Source organism: Toxotes jaculatrix, chromosome 17, assembly GCF_017976425.1.
Source record: "Toxotes jaculatrix isolate fToxJac2 chromosome 17, fToxJac2.pri, whole genome shotgun sequence".
Classification (NCBI taxonomy): Eukaryota; Metazoa; Chordata; class Actinopteri; family Toxotidae; genus Toxotes; species Toxotes jaculatrix.
Window position 1 is genome coordinate 18519940 of NC_054410.1, and position 17354 is coordinate 18537293.

A 17354-nucleotide genomic window follows, 5' to 3' on the forward strand; every position below is an offset into this window, starting at 1 on the left:
TCAGTCAAACTGAAGGTCAGACTTTTACACTGACCTTTAGTCCCTCATCAACCTCTGTGTCTGTCTGCATAACTCTCTTCCTCCTTACTTCTCTCTCTCATTTTGTCTTCATATCTCCATTTCATCTTTATTTAATTCCTGATATCTGGCATCCATGTTAATGAACAGTACAACTGAGGAGAATATACTGTGATTTTAAGAACCTAGCCTGTTAGCTGGGTTTTCTACAATCATATCCAGCATAGTTAAATAAATAGTTCGACATTTTTAGAAATGCACTTATTTGCTTTCTGCCGAGAGTTAGAAGATTGATACCACTCTCACAGCTGTGTTATAAAATATGCAGCTACAGTCAGCTGATTAGCATAGCTTAGCATAAAGACTGGAATCAGGAGAAGCAACTAGACCGGCCTTGTCTGTAGGTAACAGAAAACACCTTCCAGCACCTCTAAAGCTCACTACTTATAACATTATGTCTCATTTGTTTGAATAACCAGAATGTAAATGTGAGAATTTGTGATTTTGGCTTAGAACAGTGAATCCATGAACCCTGTTTTGAAATCTAAGACAACAACAACACTCCTTTTTTTTATCTTCAGACAGCCAGGGTAATGTTTCCTAAGCTAAGCAGACCAGCTACTGAGTATGTAAGTAAGTATATTTTCAAAAAGGTGGCTGATCATCCCTTTAACATTGATTCCAACCACATCAGTTTGCAGATTGCCATCCACCTTTGTAAAATGACAGTCTCCTTCCTACTATCCTCTCACTCCTTCTCTCTGATTTCTCTCTATTTTGCCTAACAGCTCCAGAAAGATGGATGGATGTCTGATATGGATGAGAAGTGGAGATATTCCTCCCAGACGGTCTCTATGGTCAGTGTTTCCTGGAAGAAGACATTGCAAAGAGCGGACAAGATCCTGGCAATCCCACTTTACACAAACACTTCATCGATCAGACCAATCATCAGTTTAGGTTTCTCCATGTCTCTCCCTCTCTCATTTTCTTCATCACACTCTTCATACTTACTCTTCCTTCTTCAGTTGCATCTTTGTCTCTGCTCTGTGTTGACGGCTCTCTGCTCCAAAGTTGATTTGACTAAATTTTACTAAACTTGTTCAGAAACTGATAGATTTTCATACTAAAGAATGTAGTATAATAAAGTACTGAAAATGTAAAAGAAAATTGGTTTTATGAGCTGTTATATTATCTCTGTCTCTTTATCTCACAGTACTTAAAATGCTGAATTGGGATGCTGCTGAAACTTATGAAAATTATTGTGGATTGCATAAAATATATAAAGGAGAGCTTTTGCACTTGATGCCATGATTCATTGTGGCTTTTTATTGCCCTTCAAATGTCCCATCTGTCTCATCTAACATCTGTTATTTTTTTGTTTTGTTTTTTTGAAGTGAAGCAAAAGCACCAAGATAAGTATTTAAAAAAAATAAAGCTTTAAAGTTTTAAACATTTACTTTATAAAATGAATCTTAAAGTTATTAATCCAAAGATTTTCATGAAATCAAGTCCAGTTTCATTAAGACCATTTTGGTCTACATTCTACACTCTGTAATTACCTTTCTAGGTGTCATTTCCTCAGTGGATTCAAATTGACTTCACATGCACAAGGGATTCACGGGAAACAATGTTTAGGATCATAACTAAGATTTTAGTCCTGATTGATTTAGCAAAACCTGTGGTTCATGATAAGAGCCACCCTGCCAATTGAATGCTTTAATTGTGAAGCAGCAGCAGTAGGTTTGCATTAGCAGCACTTCACACAGCCGTGATAAAGCTGTGAACAATAAACAGTGATAATAGATTGACAAAATTACAAATGGTAACTCTAGATTACATGCTGCATTGTTTCCTCTGAATCCTCTGTGTGTGTGTGTGCGTGCGTGCATGCGTGCGTGCGTGCGAAAGTGATTTAAATCCAGAGTGAATGGCAGACTCCACCACGAACAATACTCTAGAATTACCGTCTCACATACGTCTTGCATGCCTCTATCAGCCAGTGCCAGTTTACATCCATGTCTGTCCAGGCTCATTTAATTTATGTAGTGAAGACTGTGAAGGAATTTAATGAAAGGTATTAAGTGTATTTTGTCATAATTAGCATATGAATTCTTGAGTTATGGCCAAAAGCATGTTTTGTGAGGTCACAGTGACCTTGACCTTTGACCTCAAAAATCCAATCAGTCCAAGTGAATGTTTGCGCCAAATTTGAAGAAACTCCCTCGATGTGCTCCTGAGATATTGGGTTTAAGAAAACAGGACATACAGACAACCTGAAAACATTATGCAGCTGACAGCGTGGAGACATATAAGCAGGAAATGATATAATTTAAATACACTGAATGACTATCACAAGTACAAATTTAAAGTCCTAGTTAAGCATCGATTAAGGTTCATTACTCATCTAATTCTCTAACTTGTATTCATACAAAATGCAGGATTGTTTTCAGTGTTTCCATTTACTACGGTGTGAATGACAGGTAAATGCTGTAACACTGTTACATAACAGGTGACTGCAGACAGATTAGAGACTAAGATCAAGCAGTGACAGATGAAGACAGAGGCAGAGATGATGACACAGAGAAGGAAGAGAGAAGAAAATTTATTCCCCTGTGCTGTATACACTCTTCCCTAAAGAGTCACTGTATTAGAATGAAGAAACACTCCTTGAATTAGAAAAGAGACAAGTCATATCTAGACCCAGGGAGCACAGCCTGACAGGAACATGCAGACGAAAGAACAGGGAAATAATTACGTAATAAAATAAATAAATTTAAAAAGTCATATATATTCACAATCTGACCTTTTCCCATATAAACAAGCACAAACAAAAATAGAGCAGACCTGCTGCAGCTTGGCTGGGTTGTTATATATCATCAGTAGTGAGTAAAATATGAGAGAAGGAGCAAGGGCATTTCTCTCACCTCTTGGGAATACAGTAAAAATCATGTTTCACACACACACAACGCAAATTGGTCACACTCCATTGTTCTTAAACTGCTGATGCCACCAGATTAAATGTTGAGTTCTCTTACGTTAATGAATCCCCATGGCTCATGTCATTAGTTGGGTTTGGGGTCAGCTCAGTGTCAATGGCGTCTCTTTCTCCCTCCCAGCCACTTTCACCACTTTAAGTTATGTCCCTGTCTCTTTTTCTCCTCATTGACACAAGGACCCAACTGCTCTTAGCTCCCCCTTCAGCTAACACGATCTATGAAACCATACTGGGTGGAAAAACAGCATAGCCTATGCATTAAAGGTCCTACTTTACATGATGTCAAATTGTTAACTGTGTAGCTTACAACTGAGACCATCACAGAGGAGATAGGCAGCCTCTATACTCCATTTCAGAGAGAACTACACAGTGTGATATTCTAATGTGCGAGCTAATCAAACAACTCACTTCCCACTCAGATGAGACACAGTGGGCCCTGTTATCATGCCTGAGCTGTTTGTTCAGGCAAAGAAGTATTTCTATCAGGTGAACAGAGGATACTCTGTCACTCGATTCCAGCTTGTTTCCTAGCATGATGACACACTTAAGGTGACTGCGTCTAATTGGGAGGTGACGTGCATGGGCGGCTCAGTCACAGTCGTCAGTAAGGATTTGTTGTTGCATCACCTGCAACATAAAAATGTTTCTAATTTCCTATTTATTATTTATATTTAAGAAAATAACTGAAGATAGATAAGGGTGTAATGAAAATGAGCTTTTCTACCTTTTACTTGTTAAAGTGTATTTTTTTCTTTAATAATATTAAACATTTGTTATGATCTAATTTTCATACAAAAATATATGAATTGATTCCTGTGTTGTGACTCATTGTCTCATCCATCTCTTCCCATTTCTGTTGTCTCTCTTACGTCTTCAGCTTAGCTATATTATCTGTACCATCAGAATAAATCAGTTAAATAGCTTGGTTTCATATCCCTATGTTAGGACAGATGAAAGCTATTGCCAACAGTCAGCAGCATGGCACTATGGATGGCAATGTCTGTTGGTTGGTTGGTCCACCACTTTGGTCCAGTTGTTATTATTCCAAATGGATTTCACTCAAAACCACAAATCCACCATGGTGGTGCTGGGAACCATCTGGGGACCATGAATGTCTGTATGAAATTCGTGCCAATCACCTAATAGATGCTGAGATATTTCATAGATTTATGGCAATCCATGTGATAGCTGTTATAGATATTTCAGTCTGACCAACGCAGCCATCCCTTGAGTCACATTGCGAGTGTGGCTAAAAACACCTGTTGGAATACTCACTGTTGGGGCTTTTCTTGGCAGCAGGTGGTTCTTTGAATACAGTATGTGAGCATCACAATGTCTGTCTCTCTGTGTACAAACAGTACAGTGCACATGTGAATGTACTGCAGCTGTGTGTTTAATACTGGATTTGAGTCATTCAGACTTTTATCAGTCTCTTTAAATAATTATCTGAAATATTTACAATTGATATTTACATTGATGAAACTCTACCCATCAATTACCCACCCATTAGACATGAAGAAGTGGCTTATGTACCATTTTATCTCTACAGCTTTTGGACACAGCTACAGAGTCCTGGTGAGTAGTGCATAATGTTATAGTGAGTAGGCTGCATCTACTTCCAGTTTTTGTTCAGCAATTTGTGCTGGAAGTGGATGTTGATAGAAAACCATATGTTAATGTACTGTAGCTTCAGTGCTTAATTAAAATAGTCTGTTTTGCAACTTGTGACCAGCGCCAACTGTGAAACCTAAAACATACTTTCTCTGCCAGCAAAACATGTCACTTAAAGGTCTGTTTATTCTGTGAGCTCTGTGTATATTCAGTATGTGACTGTATGAAAATCAAGAACAGTGTGACTCCGAAAATATTCCCATTTGTTCTGGGGGAGAGAAACGAAAAAAAAAAAAATCCAGAATTTTGATCATGATTCAGAGACTGGTCGCAGTGGCCTTTGAGTCAGATGCTTATTGGTCCAGGCAGTGAATCGCACTAATCAAGTGATGTAACAAACAGCAATAGCAGTGACGACACTGGTTCCAAGTCACCAGTCGCATTTATTTTTCATCGCCCCCCCCCCCACCCTCATACGCACACAGTGTCTGTTTTCCACAGTGAGTCGCTCATCATCCTCCACATTCAAAGTGTGTTTTATAAGTGAGGATTTTTCTTTCGCAGGTAATTTCAGTAACTTCAAGGTTGCTAATTTTGTGCTGACGCAGATCGAGAGCAGTGTCATTGTGCTGCTGAAGTGGCAATTTCAAGTTTGCTCTTGTTAGTTTGCTCTTGTTAGGCAATTTTGTGGCTTGCCATTACATTTATGAAATCTTAGTGAGTCATTAACTCCGGTGTCTAGTGTACTGAAGGACTCACACATAATAAAGGACGCACAGGAGCTTTCTGCTCTGGAGGTTCAATGTGTGTGTTCAAAGCAGTTTTCTCCTCTCCCTCCTAAACCCTGTAAAACTGCTTGTGTATTTACAGCTCTGTTTCCAGCTTCTGCCAGAAGATTCCTCTCAAGCTTTTTCTGTTGTCTGATCACAGTCCTCTCTGGTCTCCAACAAATAGAGGGTGGCAGTGGGAATAAGACTTTCTTCACATCCTACCTGGTCTCCATTTGCACTCTCAGTGCTCAGTCTTTCCTCTGAGTCTTATGACTTTTTTTTTTTCTGCCAATCCTGCCTTGATCCTTTTCCATTTCCACCTTCCACTGATCATAGTGGGATTCTTAAGGAGTTGTGAACCATGCACTTGCAGAACCTGGGTGTGTCAAAGTGGCAACACTTATTAAACTGGTAATTTTGCAGCTTCCTCACTGGGTCATATTTTTAACAAAATGTTCTAAAGCCTATTCTTAAGCTTTTTAGGCTTTTTCATGTTTTTACACATTGCTTTTCAAATAACTACATAAATAATAAGCTAAAAAAATTCTTTTAGATTCTTGTGTTGTGTTTATAACTTGGTACTAAAACCACCAAGTGCCAAAAAAAATAAAAAAAATAGTTATTGCTGGTTTAAAGAACTGTTTTATCTTTTGGGGGAAATGCATTTATTCACTGTCTTTCTGAGAGTGAAATAAGAAGATTATGGAGTTGGAGGTGGAGTGAGGACCTAGCACACAGCACATATATATGCCTACCAACATCTCACTAAATCTCACTCACTGAGATCTTATATCTTATAAAAGAGAGTCCAATAAGCCCTTGTCTTCACTCTTTAAGCTAACCTAGACTGACCATGTCCCGATGAAAGCACTGCAACCCTTTCTCCAAAATATTACATTAGAGTTAGACTTGCCAAATACGTAAAGTAACTACATCTCAACATCTCATTACATTAACAGAAAACCTAATCCTGGTTATCTGTTTCATCTATATTCTTTGTGTGAATTCACTAGGTGAATTTTTGAACACCTGTAAGATTTCTGAACAATCACAGCATATTGGTTACAAACACTTCAGCTCGAGCTCGCTCTTGGTTTATCTTGCCAGACTCTCAAACAGCCTCCACCACAGGACCAGCCAGATGAAAGAAATGAAGTGCTCCTTGTGTCTTTTCAAGCATTCAGAATTATTTAGTCACTGCTGTGTGTGTCTGTGTGTAGTAAGGTATTGTAATTCTGTCCCTTCTCTCCAATCTCATCTCATGAATACACAGCTGGCATAGAAAGGACACACTGATAATGCCCTCCATCCATTATGCATGTGTTTGTGAGTCTGCATCCACAACTGTGTGGTTTTATGTGTGTGTTTAGTATACATATTTAAACACATACAGATCAGCAGTGTATTTTTCATGGTAATGGTTCTATTCCCTGCCTGCCAGACATTTAATGTCTTAACAGACAGATTTCCTCTGAGAAATAAGTTACTTTAATAGGCCTTTTTTTCATTTCTGTGTTTCCATAATCTGGCAGCAAGTTACACAGATCTGCTGTGTGGACATGGCTTGGAACTAATTCTATAGGAGCAGCAGATTTTGGGATGTTGGGAATCCCATCATGGTGGATTAATGAGCAGTTATTCGTGACAGACACCCCTTAGATCTAAAGCAGCCACATCACAGTGGCAGGCCCTGGAAAGCATGTTCACACCTTCAGTATTACACCAGTGCACTGGCCAGTAAGTACTTTTACTGTAGAAGCAAACTAGTTATCGTACAGCTCCACTTGGGCTACAATCAAATTGCTTGCTTGCTAAGATTATGAAGTAGTTGCTTTTTTTGTTAGACAGATGAAAAACATGTCATGTAAAACATGACCAGAAATCGTAAAGATTGTTATTGTGTCATGTGACAATCTTGGCCAATCACAATTCACTTAAATGCACGGCTTTCCCTATCATGACACACCTACAGTTTGACAATCCTGTGGAGGGATTTCCTCAGTGTAAACCTTCTGAAACTTGCATTGCTCCAAAAATCTTACAAATATTTTCAATATATATTTAAATATTTCAATTTTTTTGCATGTTGATTTTATCTTTTATTTCCAAAAATAATTTTCAGAGCTTAATAAATTAGATTTAACTATTTTACACGCAAACCTGATGGATCACAGTCTTGGAAAGAAGCAGTTTTCTGCTTAATATTCTGCATAATTGTGGCCTGACTTTGTGCAACATCACTGTTGTTAGAGACTGCAGATGGAACAGATCAGAAGGCAGAAGATGTAGTAATATTTGTAATACATAAGGATATGAGGAATAAAAGAGTATAGGCTCCTAACTGTGGTGAACTACAGAGCTGTTAGGAATCACTCATCAGTCTTCATCCTGCTTTGTGGGCATTGAAGCCATGATCGGAATACAGCTTTTTTTTTCTGATTGATCACATGTCAGCTGGTTGAAAAACAGAGTGAAAGTGGAACACGAGCAAAATGTAAATTAAAAGGTTTGTGTGAGTTTAGGCAGCTTTATAACAGCATGCCTTCACCCCAAGTATTGTGAGACAAAAGTGTGCTGAACTTTCTTGGTGCCAAAATTGTATCACCACAGAATCTAACACGGCTCTCCACCCACCGTGGCACACAGTGACTCACCAAAATATCAAACTGACACTGGTGAGGAAATGACCCCAGGAAAACACCAGTTGGCCGATGCAGTGCTGTTTTCCACACCAACATGAAAATGGAGCCAAGGGTTGTATTTCCCTTTTTAATGCCAATATTGGTGGTGGATCATTTTTAAAGTGACACAAACTGAATATATTTGGGAAATCCAGATTCCTTGAGTGAATTGCAGGTATGTAGAGTTTTCTAACTTGCAATAATGACACTTGACTTTCACTTTTATTCCTGTAGTTTACTTTCATCATGGAATCCAATTTTCTTTTAATAATTTGAAAGTGTTGTTACCATGACATTTCTTTGTCTGTGGTTGCAGAGGTGCAGAGACAGGAGAATGAAGCTTAGATTTTTTTCTTCTATGATTGGATTCACAAACAGCTGAATTTCTGTGTGTGACTTTCGACAGAGAACAGAACAATGAAATCATCTCACAAAAAAATATATATATGCCCTTACAGAGCCCTTCTCTGTTTCATAGCTGTGTTCAGTTGATGTCAGAAAGAACAGAAAGTCTGAGTTTCATGCAGAACATCTGTGTTACATATTTATGAAAAAATATCACGGAAACAGACACACAACTTTAAATTATTTTAGGATGCGTTTCTTTTGAGACTGCCTGTAAACATGGCATTGGAAGAAACTGAACATCACTGTCTCTCTCTCACACACACACACACTTTGGCATTTTCTCAATCTACATTTTCACTTTTCATCCTGTCCTTGCCCTTTTCCTCTCCCCCTCCCCCAGCTGCTTTTCCTACTCTCAAGCCTCTCTCTTTCTCTCTCAATCTGTTGCTCTTGCGCTCCCTCTTTCTTTTCTTATTTCATTCTTTGGTTTGTTTTCCTCTTGATTTATGACTACTAGCCATTCTCATATGCTCATGTTGTCTTGAGGCGGAAAGAAAGGATAGTATTTCATCTGAGGGCTTAGAGGTTATACACACACACACACACACATAACTGAAGTACACCCACAAGCAGCACACATTGTGCTCATTCGCATCATGATGCTACAAACAAACACACAAATTAATAAATACATGCTGTTCCACGCGATAACTTGTATAGCAATTAGAACCTGTTACTATTTGCCTGATACCTAATGGTTTTAACACTTGCACACTCACAAATGTGCACATGCATTTTGCCATCATCCGGCCACACACACAATCTTTTTTTTCTATATGTGACTTAGTGAATCTCAGTATCATTGTTTACTGCACCAAGCAGCCAATCAGATTCCAAAACGAACTGAAGCTTTTAAAGCCACGGGCACATAAAATAACACATCTACTGCACATCCATCCATTTTCAGCTTCTAACACAAGCACTGATCAGCCTACACTCACACACTCACACACATGCCAAACAAATGTAAATACCAACAAGGTCATTTTTCTAAAGCCTTGAAAACCACAGTACCCAGAATACATCTGTGATTAACAACTACAGACCATTATCTTCCTTTTGTCAGTAAATTTAATTTACAAAGTTGTCTACCAGCTACTGAGTCACTTTGTAACTTCAGATGGTTACTTTGATAAGTTACTGAGACTTTCTCATAAAGGGTCACAATGACATTCATTTAGAAACTGATTCGATCAAGATTTCAGTGACCGTACAACATAACTGAACAGACTAGACAGGCACAGCGTTAAAGTGGTTCAAGACTTATAATGGTCTTTTCTGAGGTCTTCCTGAAAAAGCTCTCAGAAGACTTTAGTTCATTCAGCAAGCTGCTGCTGCTGCTACAGCCCTAACGAAGAAAAATGAACACATCACAGCAGTTCTCAGGCCTCTTCACTGGCTTCCTGTGTGTCAGAGAACAGGGTTTAAATTACTGCTGCTCGTCTGTACATCTCTCGCTGGCTCCGGTCCAAAGTACATCTCTGACTGTCTTCTACCATATGAACCTCTTCGGCCTCTCAGGTCATCATTAAGGTGCCAACTGTTCCCAGAGCGCAAACTAAATATGGAGAAGCATAATTTAGTTACTGTGCACCACAGCGCTGGAATCTGTGTGAAGAGACAAGGTTTCTTCTAATTTTCATTCTAACATTTTAATGATGTTTAGCTTCTTTCTTTTGTGTTTTTAATATATTATGTAAAGCACTTTAAATTGCATTTGCATATGAAGCGTGCCGTACAACTTGTCGTAAACACATCTGCTCTCTCCTACCCACTGCATGTTTCTCTTTAACCCATATATACTGCTATATACTGCTCTTACCGGCTAATTAAATCCAGTCAGTTTTACTTTTAATCACTGCCTCACTCTGATTTGTATTCCACCTTACCTGACTCTTACTCTAGTATGCTGTGCTCATATGAACGAAAATAGCAGGTACATCTTCACTGATCCTGCATGCATGATCTACTCTAACGCCTCAGCTTGCTGAGATTCCAATGATTCTTCCTTCCTCTTCTCTGTTTCTCATACTTTCACTTATTTTCTTTTTTCTTTAGCGCATTGCTTGTAGTTTTTTTTTTTCTTTTTCCCACAGAAATGAATATGTAAATATGGGGAATATCCAAACTATGAAGCTGTCAGCAAAGAAGTTTTCTGACATGTTCCATCGTTATTATGCAGGCGTGTGTGCACTGCAGGTGTGCCGGTAACCTGGGAGATCAGTTTGACTGATTTGACATTTGAATGGCAGATAAGAAACTGTTTAAACAACTTCTCTAAAAATAGGGAGGTGCTGGGAGATGAGCCGTGATCCTCAGGCATTATCTGCCAGCCAGAATGTGTCCCTTCTGAACCGTGTGGGTGAAGTTCACCTAAAAGTTGGACGTTTTACAAACAACAGCACATTTTAAGTTTCCTGCTGCAATGCACGTGCTGCATGTGTAATGCTGGAAAATGTCAGCAACATTTGAAACAGCATGACAAGCCCAACCCTTGCAGCACTGCAGCACACAGCTCCTTTATAACCACCACCCTGCTTAAAATAATTTTAGTGTGCTCCCAAGTGCTTTTGTTTTCGCGACGTATCTGCTGTTTAGTGTGACAGAGTGCCACACCTCCCACAGTGACTTGCCTCTGTTACCTGTCTGAACGCAGGTGACACTTTTCCTTTTCAGTGTTGCCAGTGACAACAGTTTTTAGACACACAGCTCGGTTACAAAGGCATGATTCGCAATGCTACGGGAAAATGAATAAAGCTGTGCAAAACAAAAGCCTCAAAAATGCCAAAAAGATTAAACGAAGCTACTGTGATCAGACTGTAGCAGGAGACGTGATTTAAAGAGGAGGGAGAAAAACGAACAGCACACAGTCACTGCATCCTTGAAAAAAAATGAGACTCCTAAATAGACTTAGACCTTCTAGCAAATGATGAATTATGACTGGTTATCATGCTTTCCTTAACAATGTTAGTATATATAAAAACACAGCCACACAAACTACACCATAATAATAATATATAATTTTCTGGATAGAGACCTGATATTTTTTGAGAAAAAGTTTGTTTGGGGTTTTTTTTAAGACAAAAATTCTAAAAAACAACAAAAAAAATCCAAGGCGAAATTAAAAAATGAGTGTACTTCCTGCAATGGCCACATGGTAATTACTGAAGGCGACACAGAACACATCCCCTCCATGCCCTGGGGAAATTACACCCCTGTATATAATTATCTATCTATCATCTATCAAGATGCAGAAAGGATGTGATTTGAAAAATCTTGGTCTGTGAAGTATAAACTGTATATTTGATTTTTTTTTCCATTATACTCAACATTAACATGAAAACAAGACTGAAAAGTAGAGGCTCTGAACCTAAAACTAAAACCAACCAAGGTAAGTCAGTCACAAACAATGGGTCAGATTAATATCTGATGTGATAATATTAATGAAAATATCACTGCTGGTCTAGTTCTCTGCCCACAGAGCGTACTGAAGAAGCAGGTTTCAGCTGCAAGTGAGTGAAAGTGGATCCATTAAATCTGCTTGACTTCATAACAGTCAGACAGAGATAATTGGAAGCTGATGATGCATACATCAACTTAAACAAGAAGAGGGATCACCTGTAAGACTGAATTGATTTCTTAACAAAGTGGTGTTAATTGTGTGGTTGACAAGCAGCTTGTTAAACATGGGGCACAGCTGACAGCTTTCCGAGGGTGGAATCATGTCACATGGGAGCAACTGTCAGAGCAGCTTGACAGCTCAAAGCAACAATAAAGTCAAAGTGTTCAGTATGAAGCTGTCATGATGCCTTCTGGTGATCATTTTAGCTTGCTCCCACACACGCATTATGGTGAATTATACATTAGGGTACAAATCAAGATCAGGAAGTTTTGATGAAAAGATTCACTACTGAAAAAAACTGGTTTTAGTGGAATTGTTTGGTGTCAGAGATAAGCTGGCTGTGGTGTGTGTCTCTGTGTTCCAGAGCTGAACAGATACGCCAGTGAGACAGGCAGAGATCCGCTGTTACAGGGAGCAGGTGAACCTGGGGCACAGGTAAAGCAATGACGAGTGCACAGAGGAAAAAAGAACAAGAGGAATAACCCTAATCAAACTAGAAAGGTCAGTCTAACATGTGTGCCACAGTAGCTGAGCTGACCATCTGCAGTCTGCAGGACCGGTCTTTAAAGACACCGGTCTTGGTGGTGGATTGATGACTTGATGAGTTGCAGGTGAGTAGGAGAATTGGCGGGAAGGAGAAACTAGGTTGCCACGCCCAGACCACAACACTCACACACATACATACAAACAGGGAGAGGAAGACAAGGCGGGGACTAGCAAGAAACACAGGGAAGGGGAGACACAGAGGAGGCACAAGGGACGAGGGAGAGAACTGCCTGAGTATAACACAATCATGTTCAGTGTGAACCTGGCCAAGACCTCCACACACACACACGCTTCCAGCACTCTTGCTCAGACCACACCCGTCTTCAAACTCAATCTTCATTTAGATCTCAACTACAGGAAGTGTCTCTGGGACAACATTTTGCCATGATGACACACACACCCACACACACTCAGACTCACAAGGTGAAAACAATACCAGCCATGCTGGCAACAAAGGATAACAGTACAGATCTGTGCACAACATGAGGCTGTTGGCACTGGGAGCTGTAGCTGCTTCTGTGTAAAACACTGTGTTAACTGTTCCAACAGCACTTCTCTGCTTTATTGATCTACCTTTTTCTCTGCATCATTACATGAGATGGAGAAGCCAGACACAAAGGAAACACACAGGTTTCTGCATACACATATTGACTTGTGAATAAAAGGCAGTGCAAAGGTGCATAACAAGGTTTAAGTGTGCAGTCAGAAATCAGTTTCAGTTGTGAAATCATTAAGTGTTTGATAAACTGAAGATGGACAGAAAAACTCAGCTATTTTAATCCTTCATCTCTACTGCTCGTGTGCAGAATATTGGCTTGTAATAAAGTATAGTTTTCCCCGTATTAATAAAAAAAAAAAAGCTTTTTCAAAACATTTTATTAAATATAATTTTGCTTCCAGCATACTAACCCAGCAAATGAACTTGTTCTAATGTGTGTGTGTGTGGCACCCAGTTTACACAGTTCAAACAAAAATATTTCTGCATTTACGCCACTGTGTGGATGCACTGATGTGATTCTCAATGTGTCTGTGTGCACACGCTCATGAAACAGCACCTCATTATTTCTACATGTTAACTGCTGCTGTGAAGCACAATTATCCTCTAAATGAGAAGAAAATCAATGTTTTTTAAACAGCTGAACATCAACGGAAGACAGAGTATTTATTTGTATGTATGTGTGCGTCTGTGTGTGTGTGTGTCTGTCTTTGTGAGGACAAGTTTGAGTAAAAGACCTTACAGAGTGAGGACATCACATTTTCTGACACACCTTCAAAGGGCGGTTTGAGCCTTGGTTTTAGGATTCAGATTAGGATTAGGTTTAGGTTTAGGTTAGAGTAAGTGGCTAGGGAATACATTAGGTCAATGAGTGTCCTCACAAATATAGAAGTACAAGTGTGTGTATGTGTGTGTGTTAGCACAAAACTATACATTGTTCAGTATTTATTCATAGTCAGTTATCAGTGGTGGATCACAGCAGCAATAACTCTCTGCTTCCACTGACAGAGGAAATGGGAAATTAACAAATCACCATAATTTATTCAAATACCCTTCAAAACACAAACAACCATTATTTCAAATGCTTTTGTATTCAAATGGAAAGCAGATATTAGTTTGATCCCTGGAGTTTGCTCTACATCCAAAACACAGACCAATGTAATGACATGACGTGTCACTAAAGAATCCTTTCAGGCACAGGGAGCAATTTTTTTTTGTTGTCACTTAAGTACAGGTTCTGTAGAGTAAGATGGTGTCTCCAGTGGTTCTGCAGGAACATGCAACATGTGACATGTGACTGTGTGATTGTGATATGTTAAATTGCAGGAAAAAAAATTCTCACTCACAATGCTATGCTAGAGGAGGGAGTTAAGTATTTTTTTTTTCTCTGCTTTTAATCTAGTAGTCACCTTCATGTGTATTCACCCACAAAAAAGAGTAAAAGCACATACTGTAGAGGCTGGTAGAGGCTGACTGCCCTCTTCCTGTCTTGCTGGGCCTGTTCACTAAGACAGACAGAGACAACACTGGCAGGTATTTATTATGAATATTAAACATGTACATACTCAAAACTACACACACCAAAGAATACACTTCAACACCTGTACACAATGTACGTCTGAGGAGAAACAGTCATCTTCAAAGCCACCTATCATTCCAATCTCTCATACACACTGATACCCACATTGTCTAATACACACACACACACACAGACTCATCTCTAACACTAAGAATCACCAGGTACATTCCCATGTTCATGGTCCAGTAGTGTTCACGATTTGACACCTCTTTTGATTAAAGTAGATTTCCTGCAGAGCAGGTACTGCAGGTGCCTGCTTCCCTGCCGTGTCCAACCCCACTGCACCATGTACATTGTGATTGCGTGTCTTCGAGTGCTGATGAATGTGTGTGTGCGAGTGAATGAAAAGGGTGAAATAGCTCTTCACTATTTTTCTAGCTGAGCACTTCAATCAATTCAGCTCCAGCTGGAAGTGCTGCTGTTACTGACATTCTGATGGAAGCAAAACAGCTGGATACACCTGCTTGTCTGTGGTGCAGAGAGCGTGTGGACTCACGTCAGTCTGTAGGTGAATCCTACACGTGTTTGTTTGTGTGTGTGTTTGTCTGGTAGTGTGGGCAGACTTCAACGTCTTCTCATCACAAAACATGAAACCGTAAATGAACATGAACATTAAATTGGATCAAAACACAGATAAAAAGTTTCATCATGCATGTTCATTCACTACGTGTGAGCGCTGAAATGTCCTGAAATGAACATTCAGTCGGTTAAAACACTGAAATGAATCTGATCATTTGAGCCTGTTTCCTGTGTGAAGGAAACAGAAGAAAGGGAGTAAAAATGTTCAGGATACAAATTAAATGTGAGGAGGCTGAAGCATGAAGTATTCTGCACAGGCCTTTTCCCCTCAAACTACCTTATTAATGTTAACACATAACACGTGGCGCAACTTCCGATGATATCCATCTGAGTCTGACCTTGAGAGGGCCCTGTCCAGCAAGGTTTAGCCCCTTTGGAGAGCTCTTTACTGGGCATAAATATTCAAGTGAGTCGCAGGCTCTGCTGAGACCCACTCTGGAGATGAAATATGAAATGAAACTGGAATGCATACAGTGTGTCTTTACACACACACGTAGGCAGGTAGACGTTTAAACTAATCTTAATGTAATCTGAATCCAAGTTTTAACCCGTAGTACGTCTCAGCTTCTGTAGTCATCTTAAAGAAGCAAGAAGAGTGTTTTCTTCATGTCACCACACATGGTCGTCAGACACAAATTTGAATGCGTGGAATTCAGTACAACAGCAGCCCCACTGAGCGACTTTGTGCTCTATCCTAAGGATGTTAATGACGTGTACAGACTCTCCTGCAGGAAACCGGCTCCTGCAGCTTGCTGAGGAAAATGTTTTTCATCAGCTGTAACGACAACTTCACGGGATGTAAAATTACATCAGGGCCTCCAGTACTTTCAGCGACAGACACCGAGCAGGTGGTGGAGGCTATCAATACCTACCTGGTTAAACTGTTAAGCTGTGTCACATGTTTTTCTTATTGGCCCACACCAGCATCTTCTTCTGCACGTCATGAAGTTGGAATTAAAAAACAAAAAGATTTTCCTTAGAACATTTCCATAATAGTGTAGCAACAGAAAAACCCCTGATAGTTTTGGGATTAATCGAGACTCATTCACAATGAGAACACAGGCTGGTTTCATTATCTCTCTATTATCTAGTCATTGTGTTTGTGTCTGTAAAACAATATCTGACTCTCCCGGGGTGATGCCTACACAGTGGTGAATCTGATCTGAAGATAATTACTATTTCTGCTCAAACAGCTTGGCTTCTTGTTTATATTACAAACTATGGCACCTGTGGCTGGTTTCTATATGTGTGTGAGGCAGAGAGACTAGAGTGTGGCTGTGTGTGTTGTTTCTGTGTCACTCTACATTTGACTATGTGATGTTTCTGCCTCCGCGTCCATGTACAGACATCCAATCCTTCACTTCTTCTTGTACTGAAAACTTTGTGCTCTGTCTCACCAGCTGCAGGACTGAATGGATGATTTTCACCAATGGCGGGAAAATGACTCTCTGCGGGATACTTGATTGGCCCCCCCGCTGTACGCAACTGTAAGTTCTACCTTCAAATCACATAAACACTTTGACATCAGAATCCATTGAACGGCAGCAACACCAAGACTGTAGGAACAAAAACAACTCTTTCAAGTCAGATGGTGACGCCAGAGTTGTGTCATTAACTCATCACATTCATATCATTTAGAATCTGTTCCTCTAAGCCAACATAAAATCAGTCAAATCAAATATGAATGTAGACTTTTCAGCTTCTGATTACATGAAGCCATGCTGGGATGACTTACATGACTGGTTACAAACTAAAAAAAATAACTTTAAGAAAATGGAAAAGTTGTACAACTGTGGAGCTTTGAGTAGATCCAATACACAACTTGTGCCACAGATTGTGTGATGGCAGAGTGACAGGCCGATTAGACCTGTGTGTATGTTGAAGGTAAGGTGGGAGGGTAGAGCTGCAGGTAGTAAGCCTTTTTAACCACACATTTTTAACGACATTTTGACTCGACACAGCAGGAAAAGCACAAGTGAAACAAATAGTCTCTATCACGCCACAGTCCCATCAAGTGTCCCAGGATGCTTTGCCAGTTCTGCTTCCTCG